This window comes from Ixodes scapularis, unplaced genomic scaffold (genome assembly GCF_016920785.2).
Source record: "Ixodes scapularis isolate PalLabHiFi unplaced genomic scaffold, ASM1692078v2 PGA_scaffold39__5_contigs__length_11793443, whole genome shotgun sequence".
In the NCBI taxonomy this organism is placed as follows: domain Eukaryota; kingdom Metazoa; phylum Arthropoda; class Arachnida; order Ixodida; family Ixodidae; genus Ixodes; species Ixodes scapularis.
Genome location: NW_024609867.1, coordinates 168,699 through 184,908, shown reverse-complemented (window position 1 = coordinate 184,908; position 16,210 = coordinate 168,699).

Sequence of the window (16,210 nt, the reverse complement as noted above, 5' to 3'; positions counted from 1 at the left end):
ATAAGTTGGCAGCAGTCAGCGCTAAGAGCCCACTTCTCACAGATACCTCATGCTTGGCGATACATTCGAGCCTGATGGCTTCCGAAGTTGCAATCTGCTAAGACAAAATTAATAGAATAAAATATTCCAAGGCTTTCGAAATTTTCAGTGCTATAGGCTGTTGAGGGGTCACAGTTCGACTAGCTCGAGCTTTAAGAATGTGAAGCTCCGAGCGCAAAACTGAAATGAAGAGGCCCTATCTCCCTCATTGTTTTTAATATATGAAAAAATAAAAAGTGATCTTGTTACGGTCACCTAGCGCCCTTGGTGGTTTCTGATATATTCACACTATGGAGGTTCTACAGTAACATGCTCCCCGTCAAAAATGTCTGCTAATCCCCGCAAGTTTTGGGGGAGGCTCCACTCGCAGGCCCGCTCGCAGGACCGCCCGCAGGACCTTCTGCGTGCTTCCAGACTAACTGTGGGCTCCTCTTCCCTACTGAAAAAACCATTTGGCGCCCATATGAAAATAAACGGTTCCATACCGGTAACCGTTTAACCATACTGGTCACCAGTTTGTCAAAGGGGTCGCCCGTATGAGCCATAACGGTCAGCTATTTGGCAAACGGGTCGCTCGTCTGGGCAAATGGGCGACTCGTTTGGGCAAAGTTGTCGCACGTTTGCTCAAACCTGCGACCATGTTGCAAACTGCACCGGTTTAATCAAACGGCTCTCCGGAGCCCGTTTGATATTGAAAGTACAGATCGGCGGCGTGGGCACGCCTAGCGTTTCAGCCGTGGCAGCCAATGTTTTCCGGAAGGCTAGGAGCGCCGGTTCATCGATTTCAGATCGTCCGCGTAATGCAAGTAATTATATTTATATTTCAATTGCGCTGATTTTCGATTATACTGCAACTAAAACTAACACCTTTTTTTTTTGTTTTACGTAAACGCGCGACGTTGGTGAGCCGATATTTTCGACAGACCTTTAATACTTTGTCCATCTTTGTTGCCTCTATTTACTTATTCAGCTCGAATCTCTCTCGCATAAGACGCGACCGCGTGAAAGAATGTACGTCTAGACTCCGTTTCATTTTAATTCAAGACGCAGCGAAGGTAGCACGCGTACACGCGGCTGCAAGAACATCGAGCATTGCGACAGCACGCCCGCCGTTGCAGCACTCAAACTACGAGCTTGCGCTGCGTACTTTCTTCGCTCGGGCGCAAGCCGAGCTTCTGGCCGCCCCGCCGCCATTTCCACAGTTCGAGCGCGCGCGCGCGCGCGCGCGTTTGTTCTTCGGGACTACAAAAACGCATCTCCCTGGAGTGCCTGGGGAGAGGGAGAGGGGCTGTGCCGGTGGTCCCAGCGCCTTGACCTCGCCCCCTCCCTCCTCTCTTGTCACCGCTGTCACGTGACCCACAGCAGCGCGTGAGCCACACGCTGATAAGCATCGAGATCCGGAAGGGCGCGCCTTGCAGCCGCTTTTTTCTTTGTCTGCTTGTTGTCAGTTGCTGATCGAAGTTCGCTCGTCCTACCTGCTTCAATCTGTCGCCTAACCCTGCGGTCTTATTGGGATGTCTCTCGACAACGTATTGGATGTGCACCAAAGCTATCAGTGTTCGAAAAGACCCACGTGTATGTCGGCAACGAGCGATTCTTCAAAGAAGTCGCAAATTCTCGCGGTTTGGTTGGGTTCGGCAAATGACAGCTTGTGCGCCGCATCGTGTTAAAACTTCCAAGGAGCCGTTCCCTCTCGTTTGTGTTTGTGTCGTTGTCCTGCTTTGACCGTGTCGACAAATATCACGGATTACATCTTTCAAGTCCGCTATTGTTATGGTAAGTGCACTGCAACCTACGTGTTGGCAACGATTGACCGTTCTTCTACGCGTACTCTTCTAGATTATCTAAAGAATTATGCAGCGCCTATTCGCGCGGCAGCCAGGAGAATAATTTCCCCGAAAGTCTACCTGTATAGTGTTCACAGATCGCTTGCACGTTTGTACTTGTCTACAGAAGAGGTAATAAACTTCGAGGAGAATTGAAAACAATCTTTTGTGTCGGTTTTCCTGTCCACTTACAAACACCTACGCGAGTGCATTTGTTCTACGTGTTTTCTCCATGTTATAAATACGTTTATGAGTTTCGGGACGTCTTAAATATGTTTAAGATAACCAACCTCCCAGACGATACCCATTTAGGGCTAGCGCATAATTTGCCAATTCGAATGGCACGTTCAAACGTGTGGTCACGTGCCATGTCGAACGGGTACTCGTACCATACGGCACCCGTATCAAACGGGCACCTGTATCAAACGGGTACCGTTTCGAACGGGTACCGTTTCCAAACGGGTACCCGTATCCCATAATCACGTTTGATCCAAACGGATCGACAAGTTTGATTCAAACGGGCGACCAGTTTTCCACCCGTTTGAATTTCAAATGGTTTTTTTCAGTAGGGTTATCTTTTTTTAGAAAAACATTAGACTGCGACCCTATTGAAAAAAAGTATGATCCTGAACCCGGTATACCCGAATTTGAGCTGGGCAATATGTAAATCGAACTGGTTAAACTGGCGATATAGGAAACAAACTGGCCGCATTGGAACATTAACAAGGCAAACTGGCACCTTAGCCTGCCAAACAGGCAGCCAAACTTGCCAAACATGCAGACAATGTGCCAAACAGGCAGCCAAACATGCAAAACAGGTCCCCGAACAGGCCAAACAGGAAACAAAACTGGCAAAACAGGCTGCCGAATTTGCCAAAGAGGAAGCAAACTTGCGAAACAGGTAGCCGAACTTGCCAAATAGGAAGCAAAACTTGCCAAACAGGCAGCCAAACTGGGGAAACAGACAGCTGAAGTTGCCAAACAGGCTAAACTGAGTGCTAGACAGGTGGTGATAGCAGAACTGGTATTCAAACTGTTAAAAATGGTGACTGAACTGGTTACAACTGATAATCAAATCAACTGTTCAAACTTGTAGCTAACTGCTCAAACTGGTAGTCAAACTGTTCAAATTGGAAATTGAGCTACTCTAACATGCAGTGGAACTGTTCAAAATCGTGTATGTATACCGAAGAAAGGTTTTTTTTATAATCTGCCTAGCAGCACACTTTGGTAAATTACTTCGTAAATGTAATTGAATTATAGTTACAACGTTTGCCGCCATTTGCTCCAGCTTCCCAGAGCTGTGGTCTAAACAAACAAAACTATACCTTTGTCCGAAATAAGGTTGTTGCAATTAGAACAACTGGACAAAAAGTAATTCATTGCAATTTAGATTACATTTAGAAAGTAATGCAATTTCACAATTGCATTACTTTCTTTGAACTTTGAACCCCGCCGACGTGGTTCAAAAGGCTCTGTCCGCTAATGCTGCCGATCACCTGCCAGATTCTGCAAGGTCTGTTCGACAGTGGTGCTGTGCCAGGAACGTGGCAACGAGCTTTGGTCACTCCGCTACACAAGGGAAAAGGGAAGCCGACGAATGAACCAAAACATTACCGTCCTGTGTCAATCACCTCGATTGTCTGTCGAACATTTGAAAGGATAGTTAACAGTCAGTTTGTCAACCACGTTGAAGAATCCGGCTATATCTCCGACAGTCAGCACGGCTTTCGAACAGGTTGCAGCTGCGAATCAGCACTGGCAACTATGACCCATGTTATCAGTGATTACATGGATAAGCGAACGATGACAGATCTAATCCAACTTGACCTAAGCAATGCGTTCGATATGCTCGACATTAACCTCCTACATGAGAAGCTCACACACGCAGGCATACACGGCTTCCTATTCACCAGGATATCAAGCTTTCTGCGGAATAGCAGCCAACAAGTTGTGTAGTGTGGGGCACGCTCTACAGAGAGGGTCATTTCATCAGGAGTGCCACAGGGCTCTGTCCTCGCTCCGACGCTCTTTCTCATTAACGTGAACGACATGCCACGCAACGACAAGTGCATCCTAGTGCAATACGCAGACGATACATCGATCGCGACGACAATTTCGTCCCAGTCAGCCGCACGTCACTTGCAAAACTATCTAGAAGACACAGAGAGATGGATTTTGAGACAACACCTAAGCCTGAGCGCTTCCAAGAGTTCCGTGATACGTTTCTCAAACTGCAAAAAACAGACAATTGCCCTGTATATACTTTAGAAGGCACTCCATTACACACATCAGACCACCTGTCTATCTTGGGTGTCACGTTTTTCCAAAACTTGTATTTTTCCGCACATATTGCCGGTGTTATTGCGAAGTCCCGCAGGACGCTTGGCTTCATCACCCGCGTCGCAAGGCCAGGTGGGCCGGCGGTTCTGCAGGCACTATATACATCCTTAGTCCTGCCTTCATTGGAATATGGTCCCCTGGCACGACCGACTTGCCGTACCACGCACGGCTCATAACCCTTGGCTGGCGGCCCCTCGCGATCAGAGACGAATGATTTCTCGAGTTCGCGTGCTGTGCCGATTGCTCGACGGATCTCTTTCGGGGACTCGCCTATCGGCCGCCGTGCGTCTCGGTAGAAGATCGGTCAGCCCGAACTTCTTCGAGGCAGGACCGTTCGTCACAGCGAATCTCTACTGCCCGCCGCCATTAGAGACTTTTTGACCATCCCATTAGCTTCTCGTAGCCCTCTGCCCACAACACACAATGAATCCCGGGAACTTTGCAAGGTATTAGCGAGACGAATGCCTTCGCGTCTGCTGCCATCATGATCTTCACTCCCTCACCCCCTCTTCCTCTTGAATCATCACCATTGGCACCGCCATCAGCTACATCATCGTCATCACCACCACCTCCATCATCGCTGCCATCATAATTTTAATGCTTCTAAAGCTGGGTAGTACTATAACTCCCAACGCATACAGCGGCAGCAGACGCACACGCCTAAGGGTTTTTGCATATCTGCTTTACCTGGCACGCCGCCGTGTACGCACCAATTTAAGTGAAAATAAATCACTCACTTAATTACCATACTTTGAGCTACCCAACATCAATACTTTCATATAACAGCATATGTCGATCCGAGACCTTTAGCAAAAATCGGACCTGTAAACTATGGCACTGTACTTATCTGCATACGTTTGGCAAGGTCGTGGATTTCATTAGTGATATGATAAAAAATACTTGGCTCAATCAAAAGTTACGAAGGAATACACAAGAATACTCTTAAGCATTCCGAAACCAAAAAAGCATCATCGTGGGCCATTGTGACGTTTTATTTAAAAAAAAGTGCAAGGGAAAGAAAAAGCTCTCCTCTTACTGCTGTTCCCCGTTTTTGTTCATCAAGCGTTCCAGTGGACCAGAACGTTTTCTAGCTTTGAGAGAAAAAGGCTTAACCACATGTCAGCCCGTGCAACTTTTTATGTTTTTATTTGTAACTTTTGACTCGAGCAAGTTTCATCACTATTATCAGATATGAAATTTCCACCACCTAGCTCAACTTGTGTGGTAAATTACAGTGTTGTACCTCAAAAATCAAACTTTTTAGGTCTATTTAAGTCTGGGCCCGACACACAGACCACCCGGTAGTGGTCTTTATCCCTTGTGCAATCAGGCAGTAGTGCTTTATTTTTCTTTCCACTTTAGTGCATTTGATAATATGCAGTGCTTTACATAATAAAACCATTTTGACAGAATATAGCATCGAAAACAAGCAGCAAAGGACATAAATAGAACATGGTTGATGACAGTGAAGTTCAACAATGACCAAGCATGAAATGCAACGAGTCTGCATCATTACCCAAAAGAAGGTATTACCCTCTTCAGAAGTCTGCTCAAGCACAACACAGCAAGCTCAAGCCAAAAAGTTCACAAATATGCACCACCAAATGCATTTTAAGTTTGAAGGAGAAAAGTATTGAAGTTTGTGCGTCCACATGCAAGCGGTAATATTCTTGGGTTCTATCCACAACCCCTACCCATTTCGATCTGGATGAGCAACGTGCTGGCACATGTTCGTGTATTATTACTGCATGATGCACATTAAAGACCCGAGTCTAGCGGTTGTACTGCACTGGCTAAATTGCTCATCTACAGCGTAGAGACCTGTCGCATCACTTAAATGGCAGATAGACATTGCGCTCTTTAAAACTGATAGTGTATGTGGCCTATTAAGCTGTTAATTAAAACATTAATCAACACATTTTGATTAATTAGTTAAAATATTGTGACGTTTATCCACTCATCTAATGTCTGCCGAGCCCCAGAAGTATACAGAGAAGACGGAATCTATGTACCCAACACTTGCTTTTTTAAATTCTGTAAAAAATGAGGGAAAAAAAAAGCCGTGTATACATGTTAAAGAACTTTAGTCCCTCTCAATTTTGTTCGGCATGTCGCATACAAAGCACTTGCTGTCAGCCGGAAACACCATGAAAAGGCAATTGGCCTTAATGCCCTCGGGTTTCAGCACCTTACAGATGTCTACCTGCGAAGCAAAACATTCCTTTATATGCTCAGGAAAGAGTGGTGTCTCCCGTAATACCAGCCCCCTTGAAAGGAGCGTGCACCCGAGACCAGCGACATGAAGAATTCTCTTAATTCTGAAATACTCCCCATCAGCAGTTGACACTACAGTGGTGTCACTCTTTGAAGCTCTTGTGTAGGCAGTGCTATGGAACACCTGCCCCTTGTACACAAAACGCTGGTATTCCAAAGCGCTGCCAACTGTGCCTGTCCCACCGTAGACCTCTAGCGCACGTTCCTCGATAGCTGTTAGAACGGCAGCTTTTTCACGTCCCAGCAAGCATGCTTCATCAACATAGCAGGCATTCTGGAAGCTGTGAATAATCAAGAAATCTTTCACACACAGACCGCTCATTGGCAGTGATTGCCACGTTGCTATCTGCCAGAAGGCATTCAAGCTGCTGCGTCATTACGGCTCGCTCTACGATTTGATCCGGAAGTCCTCTAGCTACAGAGACCACCTTCACCAACTTTCCGTATCTGCCCTCGAAAACAAATGCGGATTGCGCCCAAAGTGGTCCCAACTGGCGCACGGAGTTTGGCAGGGGGAGGAGCTGGTGCACGTTGAACGTAAGCGAAGTCACTCCATACAAGGCCTCACAGTGACCAACGCAGTCGATCAGCAGATTTTCTGAAAACAAAAAAATAAGCATGCACAGGATACAATCTCAGACTATAAAATTAATGCATAACATTAACTGAAATTTCAAATGCCGTGCAGCTCATCGGGTGATTTTGGGTGTGATTTCCTACCACAGTTACCTAATTTGCATGCTCCGAGAATTTACACAGAACATTCTGTCTAATCAGTGCCGGGAGATCTTGACACTCCCATGAGACTGTCATACGGTATAAAAAAGACCTTTATGAGGCAAATAGGAAAAAGAAAGTATGAAGCTTACCTGCACGCTTGATCTCGTCGGCAGTGATGGTCTCACGTAGAAAGATGTGTATTGCTTGCGAGAGCTTGGAGAGGTGTTTCCAATACTCCAGAGGCAGAACGTCCATGAGGCAAGGAACAGCGTAGAACAGAAGCCGGAGTCTCCACTCTGACGCTTTGCAGAAACTGCGTTCCCTGAGTGAACGAGGCAGCATTGTCACACAGTGTGGTGGGTTGATCTGGAGGAGGCGGCCGTTGACCCGTGCCACGCAGATGGTGCTCCCGTAAGCAACATAAGTGACTGGGCACATGATTAATTTATCTTGCTTTAACAACCATATATGAGGCTGTGTACAAAAAGTACAACCACTCAAAAATGCATTCATGAAAGTTCGCTTCCCCAGAATGTTGAGGCTGAAACCCGAGGTTCAAAAGTGAAAAGTCAAACCCCGAGGTTTAAAGGGGTCTGAGAAATTTAAGAATCAAAAACGCTAAAAAATTTGACAATTTTCAAACTTTTGAATTTAAAAAGCTCAATGAACCTTGAAGGTCAGTCGAATTTCTCCCACGCCAGGCTGTAATGAAATCAGTTTTACCCGTTTCGATTGGGCAAAGCTTTCGCAAAGAATTGTACCTGTATGTTCATGCATGCAGACTATACGAACATAGGAACAAGCACATCAGACGACAGGTCAGCTCGATGTTTGATCTGATTTCGCCATGGCCAAAGCGACGTGGTATAGGAAGTCCATTTCACAGCGGAGTAGAAGCTTACGCTACAGGTTAACAAGTCGCGACAGCACTGTATGTTTGTCAGCTTCTGCGAGTGTGGTTGTGGGTGGTTTCAAAAGCCACAGATCAAGCATCTGCAGTGCGCCGTGCAAGTACAAATAGTGACAAATGCGAAAACACATTTCCGCTAAACGTTTTCTTATTAAAAACAGCAAAATACAGTGGACATAAAGTATATATTGCATGCTCTCTGGCCATCAAAGATGGGCACCCATGTTACGATTTTGCAATCCGCAAACTAAAATTGAATGCCGTGACCATTTTAAAGAAAATCACCGTCGTTTTGTAAATAAACACGCTAAAATGACACTGTTACCATTACTATACGTAATGTTTTTCTTAGCTGCAACAAAATTTTAAAAAAAAGAAGAAAATTGGAGGTAGGGTAAATTGGGCACGGGGCATGGTGGCCACTAGAAAAAAGGCAAAGTTGGGTAATTAGTTAGCTAATGAACTAAAACTTTTCAATTATCCTTTTATTTTTTCACTTCAGGGCACATAATGTATTTGGAGAACTCAAGCTTGACCTTGTAATGGTTTAGCCGTGCCGTCAAATTCTCGTTAAAAATTTGTGAACGCTACAGGGTCGAGAAATGTCACACTGGTACACGGTGCCAAATTGAAACTAAGCGAGCAAAAGCGCCGCCAACTTCATTACTTTGTGTCACACTGCTGATGTCAGCTGCAGTGTGGGTACGTGGGTTGGAGCTATCGCGGCCGGCTTGGCTTGTTAAAGTGAAGCCGGCTGCAATAACGTCGATTCACGTGCCCCGTCACAGGTGACGTCAGCAGTGTCATGCAAATCGATGACACCACCGGTGCGATTGTCCACTTAGTTTCAGTCCGATGCTCAATACCGTGACATTTCTCGACCCCATAGTGCCTACCACAAATTCTTTAATCAAAATTTAATGGCACATTAAATGTTGATTAAAGAATTTGTGCTCAGTACCGTGACGTTTCTCGACCCCATAGTGCCTACCACAAATTCTTTAATCAAAATTTAATGGCACCGTTAGACCATATTGAGGTCAAGCCTCCATCATCTAGACATATTAGGTGCACTCAAGTGAAAAACTGAAAAGTTAATAGAAAGATTTGAGTTAATCAGCTAACCTGTTATTTAATTTCGCCTTTTTTCTAGTAGCCACTACGGCTATTAACACTGCCTTAGGGCTCATATTGCCCTATTGCTCGTTCTATTTTTTTTTTAAAATTGGAGCAGCTAACAAAGACACCCGTATGGGTAACATTTTGCTTAGGGATTGTTATGTTAATATGTATCTGTAAATATACTTAGTTTTATATACACATTAAAAAATGTGACAATCAGCTGTAGAGCTAATCAAAATCGGTCAACCAGCCTGGGAATTCTATTTTGCCAAATCTATGCCTAATATTCTTGAAGGTTAAGCTAAAATTCTGATTTTCTGGATCTGGAGATTTCGCAAAACCTTGGCCAATCACTAATGGCTATCGTGTCAGCGTTAAAGTGGACGAAAATGCTGATATATATATAGGGTTACGCCTAGAAGATGTTCTGATAAAAAGTATTATTAACGTGAAGATGAATTTGAGACTGCGAAACTCAGAACCCATAAAATTTGTACCTTGCGAGCTCGGACTGGAAGTTCGAGGTCGCAAGGTTCAAAGTATTCAATATCTTCAAACTTTCGCACTCGAACCTTGGGAGGTTTGCAACACCTCTAGGTTTGCCCTTACTGTGGAGCTAGTAACCAGGGGGGACCCTCACTGGAGAACTCCCTGCTTCTGCTGAGTGGGCAAGTAACGAGCAGGAAACGCGAATAGTACTAGCATGTGAAGATTTAAGTCATGAATTGGCCTGGTAAACACCATTAAGGTAAAAAGAGGTCGAAGAGATGCCACAAATTATGAAAAGAGCAACTTATGCGCCAACTTGTAACTGGAAATGAGACATTTTGGTACTGTACGACATACTTATGTAGAACCGTTTTTTAGAGTATGATGAAGAAAGCAGCCTTTCTGTAAACCGCTTTGCTGCTCCTTGAAGAACGGCGTGCATATACTCGACGCTCACTCCACCCAGAAGATCAAATCCTGAAGGTAAATGTTATATGTCTCTGAGTTTCTAACTCTAGGGACTACAAAAAAGCATGCAACTGATGAATCATAAGTTCAATAATTCCAAGAGTATAGCTGGCAACAGTGCATGACATTGAATCTGTTAGTGTACCGCCTGCTTTTTTGATGAAAGAAAAAACATTAGTATTTTAACTCCGCAAGTACGCTGGTCAGTATACTCCATGAATTGGAAAGTCAAACATCAATTAGTGTTCCGAAAGGTTTCTCTAAACCGAAATAGAGTACAATTTTATCGAACGGTAGATTGCCGATCAGAGAATATTGACAGGTTTTACCATAGAAAACAATTAGAAAATGCTCTTCTGAGCGCTTCGTACAAATGAACTTGGACGTGAATTCCAGAAGAAATTCGCGTGTATGTACTGCCTCTACTGCCTGTTTCAACAGCAGCTTTCTTAAATACCGCCGTTGCGCTAAGCTTATGTAAAAAAAATAGGGGGGAGTTGATGATGATGATGATTATGAGTTTATTGGCGCAGCAGCAACGAGGGCCATAATGCGCTAAACTTAACGTATTTCGAGCATATTATAACAAAAGTTTACTTTGAGGCTACATATTTATAAATGGTATAAGTATCCAGTTGGTTTTAAAAAGTCTAAGACACGGCTGAATGGAACCAAAGATTTATCACCAAGCAAAAAAGAGGGATGAAACGGGAGATGATCCCTAAAAAGTTCGAGAAAATATAATTGACGGAGTGGTTGATGGGACGTACAATGCCACAAAATATGCAACACGGTCCGAAGCTCTCCACAATGTTCACATAGTGTAACATCCTCACCACGAAGCAGATACTGATGTGTCACGCGGGAGTGACCTATTCTTAGACGGCACAGAAGAACCTCCACACGACGTTCCCTGTTGTAAGAGCTCTCCCAAACGCCCAGAACGGGCTTGATAATGTGAAGTTTGTTGTTGCTCTATCTATCCCATTCCAGCTGCCATTTAAGAAAAATAGATTTCCTCAGAAGGGCTTTCAAATCTTGGTAAGGTAAGCAATTGAATATTATAGACGAGCCTCCGGCAGACACGGCACATTTATCCGCCTCTTCATTACCCAAAATCCTAACGTGGCTTGGCACCCAGCAGAACTTAATGTCCCGACCGCGTCGCAGGGCGCTATTGATCTTACTATGTAGATGTTGTGCAAGGCGGTTCATTGTGGGCATCAGGGAGGACACAGCCAATAAGGCACTTTGTGAGACGACAAAAATTACAGCTTTCATTATACTATTGTGGAGTATATGTTTGACCGCTAGTAAAAGAGCATAAAGCTCTGCGGTGAAGATGCTTTTCCTACAGTCAACTTGTGTGGCTTCGCTGTAGGAGGCGGAATAGAAAGCAAACCCTACAAAAGACGACGATTTGGACAAATCTGTATAAAACTCCAGGTACTCTGCATATTTTTGTTGCAAGGAGAGGAACTCCTGCCGGAGGATTTGTGGTGAAATGACCCTCTTACTGTATTTTGCGAGTGACCAGTCACAGAAAATCGGCAGAACATCCCATGGAGCTACCCCATGAGTTTTTTTAACCAAGGGAATCTCATGGAGGGGTATATTAAGGGACTGACAAGTACCTAGCAAACGGAGGCTTAATGGTCTAACAATGTTCGGCTTGTTTTCGAAAAGGTGTGAACTTCTGCAAGTATAGAGGGCACTGTAGGAGGGATGTTTTGGATTTGAAAATCGAAAACATCCCTCCGTTTCTCAAAGGACATTTCATGCGTGTCAGCATACAGACTTTTCACAGGAGATGTGCGAAATGCACCTGTAGAAAGTCGTAGTCCAAGGTGATGTATTGGGTCAAGCATGTTAAGAACGGATGGCTTCGCTGACCCATATACTACTGCACCATAGTCGAGGCGAGATCAAACTAAGGAGTTATACAGTCGTAGGAGACAGCGCCTATCAGCACCCCACGACATATGCGATAGCACCTTTACGATGCTTGATGACATCAAGCATTTCCGTTTCAAATTCTTCAGATGGGGCACAAAGGTACGCTTCTTGTCAAAAATAACACCCAAAAATTTGTGTTGTTGTTGGACTGATATCTCAATGCTATTAAGATGCAAGGAAGGATCAAGAGACAATCCCCGGCGTAATGAAAAAGGAACGCAGACTTTTTTTTCAGGGGAAAATTTCAAGCCACTTCCGTCTGCCCACTTACACATTCTATTGATTGTAAGTTGCAACTGTCGTTCACAACTGAAGAGGTTACAGGAAGAAAGAGATTTACACATCATCCACATATAGAGAGTAAGTAACTGATGATGGCATAACCTTAGCTTGACTGTTAATCTTTACAGCAAAGAGTGCAACGCTCAACATTCCTCCTTGAGGAACACCATTTTCTTGAGAGAAAACATCTGACAGTGTGGAGCCCAATCGGACTTGAAAGGTTCTTTCGCTGAGAAAGCTCTGTATGCACTGAAGCATGCGGCCCCGCACACCACAGTTGTATAAGTCACGAGGTATTGCATACCTCCATGTGGTATTATATGCTTTGTGCAAATAAAAAAACACAGACACAATGCTGCCGATGGTCGCTCGTCCCTCCCGAAAGCCGGACTGGTTTACATAAAAAAAATGATCAGCCTCTAAGAAATGAACAAGACAACGGTTCACAAGCCGCTCATAAGTCTTCCCTAAGCAACTTGTGAGTGCGATGGGACGAAGTTCGTAGGAATGGAAGGGTCTTTCCCAGGTTTCAAAAAGTGAAAGCCGTTCACAACTCCTTGTAACGCCGAATTGGAGCGCAGCTCTTGAGCAGGAGGAGGGAAGGGTACTGAGGGGAGGGTAGACCCCTCCTCCTCCTCCTACCCTTATTCCTTAATATGCTCCGGGGGGATAACCTGACCTCGGGGGGAGGGGGCACGTGACCTCGGGTAGGGTGTGTGTCACGTGACTTCGGGGGGGGGGGGGAGGGGGTCACGTGACCTCGGGGAGGGGGCCACGTGACCTCGGGGGATCACGTGAACTTGGGGGGATCACGTGACCTGGGGGTCACGTGACCTTGAAGTGACATTGGGGGTCACGTGGGGGTCACCTTGGGGGTCACGTGACCTTGAGGTGACCCTGGAAGGGATCACGTGACCTGGGGGTCGCGTGACCTTGGGGTGACCTTGGCTACGCCGACGGCGATGTCGACGCCGCTCAAGCCGGAAACGGGCGCCTAAGAGCTGCGCTCTAAAAAAGGGATTATGTGGGCGTGTTTCCAGCAACGAGGAAAGGCAGCGGCTTGCCATAGATGATTAAAAAAAGTTAACAGACCGTTCATAGATTCAGGGGACAGTTTCCTCAACATTTTATAGTGGAGTCTGTCTGGCCCAGGTGCAGACTGCTTCTTTGAACTAAGAGCGACCTTGAGTTCACACATTCTGAATGGTCTATTGCAAAAATATGAACCACCCTCCGACATCGAGATCGGCTGCTTTTAAACTGTCGACTGGAACTTCTTGAATTTTTCGCTAAGATTAGAGGAACTACTAATAAGATGGAAATGCTCCCCGAGAACATTTGCATGATGTTTTAGCGATACAGAGGGGGAAGAAAACAGAGGAGTTCGGAAAGATTGGTAATCTCCTCGAACTTTCCGCAGGCGATCCCAAACTTCTTTACCTGGGACAAAGCTATTTAGAGAAGATATATATTTTTTCCATGATGTCCTCTTCGCCTGTTTCCGTGTCCAACGTGCCTTGGCACTACATTTTTTGTTTTAAATTCAATCAGGTTAAAAGCAGTGTGATAACGGCGAAATATACCCCATGCTTGGTTCTGTTTCCTGCGAGTGACTGTGCAGTCCTCATTCCACCAGGATTTGCATCTCCGGGGTAGGACGTCGGATGTTTTCGGAATAGAAGATGCCGCAGCATTAATTAGACAATCAGTGACAAACACCGTCTCCTCCTCGGGGGACATACTGCGAAAGAGCGATGGATCCAGTACGACATTTAAACCAAAAAAAAGCCCAGTCAGCCTTCTCTAATTTCCACTTTGGAAGGCGGGTCGAAAGCGCAGGAAGAGGTATTAAGCTTTCTAAACTTATGGGGAAATAATCGCTGCCAAATGGATTATCTAAAACCCTCCATGAAAAGCACGGAAGTGAGGCTGGTGATGATATGGAAAGGTATATTGATGTAAAGCTGTTATGAGCAGCACTAAAAAACGTTGGCTCCTTTTTATTCAGAAGACAGAGCCCGGAGGAAAATAAGTTGTTCTATAACTCCACTACGGGAATCTTGACGAACACTACCCCACAGAGGGTGGTGGGCGTTAAAATCACCTAGAATTAAAAAAGGCTAAGGCAGCTGATCTATGAGTCCTTGTAGCTTGTGGAGCTGCAGTGGAAAGTTGGGTGGCAAATAGAGAGAGACGAGGGTGATGAGTCGGCCAAGAAGAACGCGCACTGCTACTGCCTCGAGTGGTGTTTGTAGAGGAACTTGAGCACACAGAACCCCGCTCTGCACGACTACTGCGACACCACCAGACGGGTTAGGAGCAAGGCGGTCCTTCTTAAAAACCTGGTGACGGCGTAAGACCTGTGTGTGTTTGTCATTCAGATAGGTTTCCTGTGAACAGAGCTCATCGAGAAAACAATTAACGTCATCAATATTACGAAGAAGGCCGCGACAGTTCCACTGCATGATACCTAATTGTTTACTCATAGCAGTGCTAAAATTAAAAAAAAAAACAAAAACTTTAACTTATACACTACAACAATGGGTAAAACGGGTTACTAAGGTTTAAAATCAATTTTTATACGCGGAGCGATTTTTCTTTTTCGCGCAATCATTCTGCTTCCCACTAGAGGTAGTGGGAGCAGCGAGGGAGGGCTCCGATCCCGAGAGAATAGCCTCGCCGTCGGATTCAGCCCATTCTTTTCCATGGGCTCATCCGGTGGTTTCGTCAGTTGACCCTTAGGGGCCAACAGCTTCGACGTCTCACCGGGCTTCCCCGGGCCAGTGGTTCGGGGTGGCTGGCCCCGGCCCCGGGGGAACACAGAGACAGGGGGGCCATCCCCTGCTCGGGGGAGGATGCTGGCGGGCCAGCACTCTCCCTGGGCTTGGGACATCGTGCCGCTGGCACCGTCCCTGCAGGTTTCGGTGGGGACTCCGAAGAGACCCGCAGATCGTCCGGAGATGTCTGTGTTCCCGCCGATGCCTTTACTGGCCGTGCAAGTCCCCTATGCACGACCTCGGCATATCCGCCTTCTGCCAAGAAAGAAAAACGTTTTTTGGCCTCATGGTAGCGAATATTTTCTTCTGTCTTTAGAGTGAGAACTTCTTTCTCTTGCTTCCATAATGGACAGGAGCGAGAGTATGCCGGGTGAGGACCGTCACACTTGGCACATTTCGGATTGTTATCGCAGGTGTCAGCAGCATGCTCTTTCTGGAGCACTCTGCGCAAGTGTCGGCTCCCCGACAGCTCCGTGACCCATGGCCAAACCGTTGGCACTTGAAGCACCTCTGAGGGTTCGGCACATAGGGCCGTACACGGCAGCGTAGATATCCTGCCTTCAGAGTTTCAAGTAGTGTGGTCGAGGCATAGGTCAGGATGACGTGTTTGGTTTTCCTTTCAACACCATCTCGGCGGATGGTAATGCGGCGCGCAGCTACAACCCCTTGACCAGAAAGGCCCTCAACGATTTCTACCTCGAATGTTCCAAGCAAGTCATTCTCAGAGATGATTTCCTGCACGGTGTTTAGCTTGCGATGTGGTGTTACGCTAACTTTGTAGTCTGCGACGGCGTTCAAAGCTAGGAGAGCTTCACTTTGTTGTTTTGTATTAATTTCAACAAGAAGGTCACCCGATCCCTGCTGAAAAAAACCGTATACTTTTAGTACGGGTCCTACCCGTTTGGGTCATATGGTGTTATGGACATACAGGTCCCGTATTCAGTCGGGTCGGGTCGACCCGACTGAACCATGCTGTTTGTGGTTGGGTTGACCCGACCGTAGAC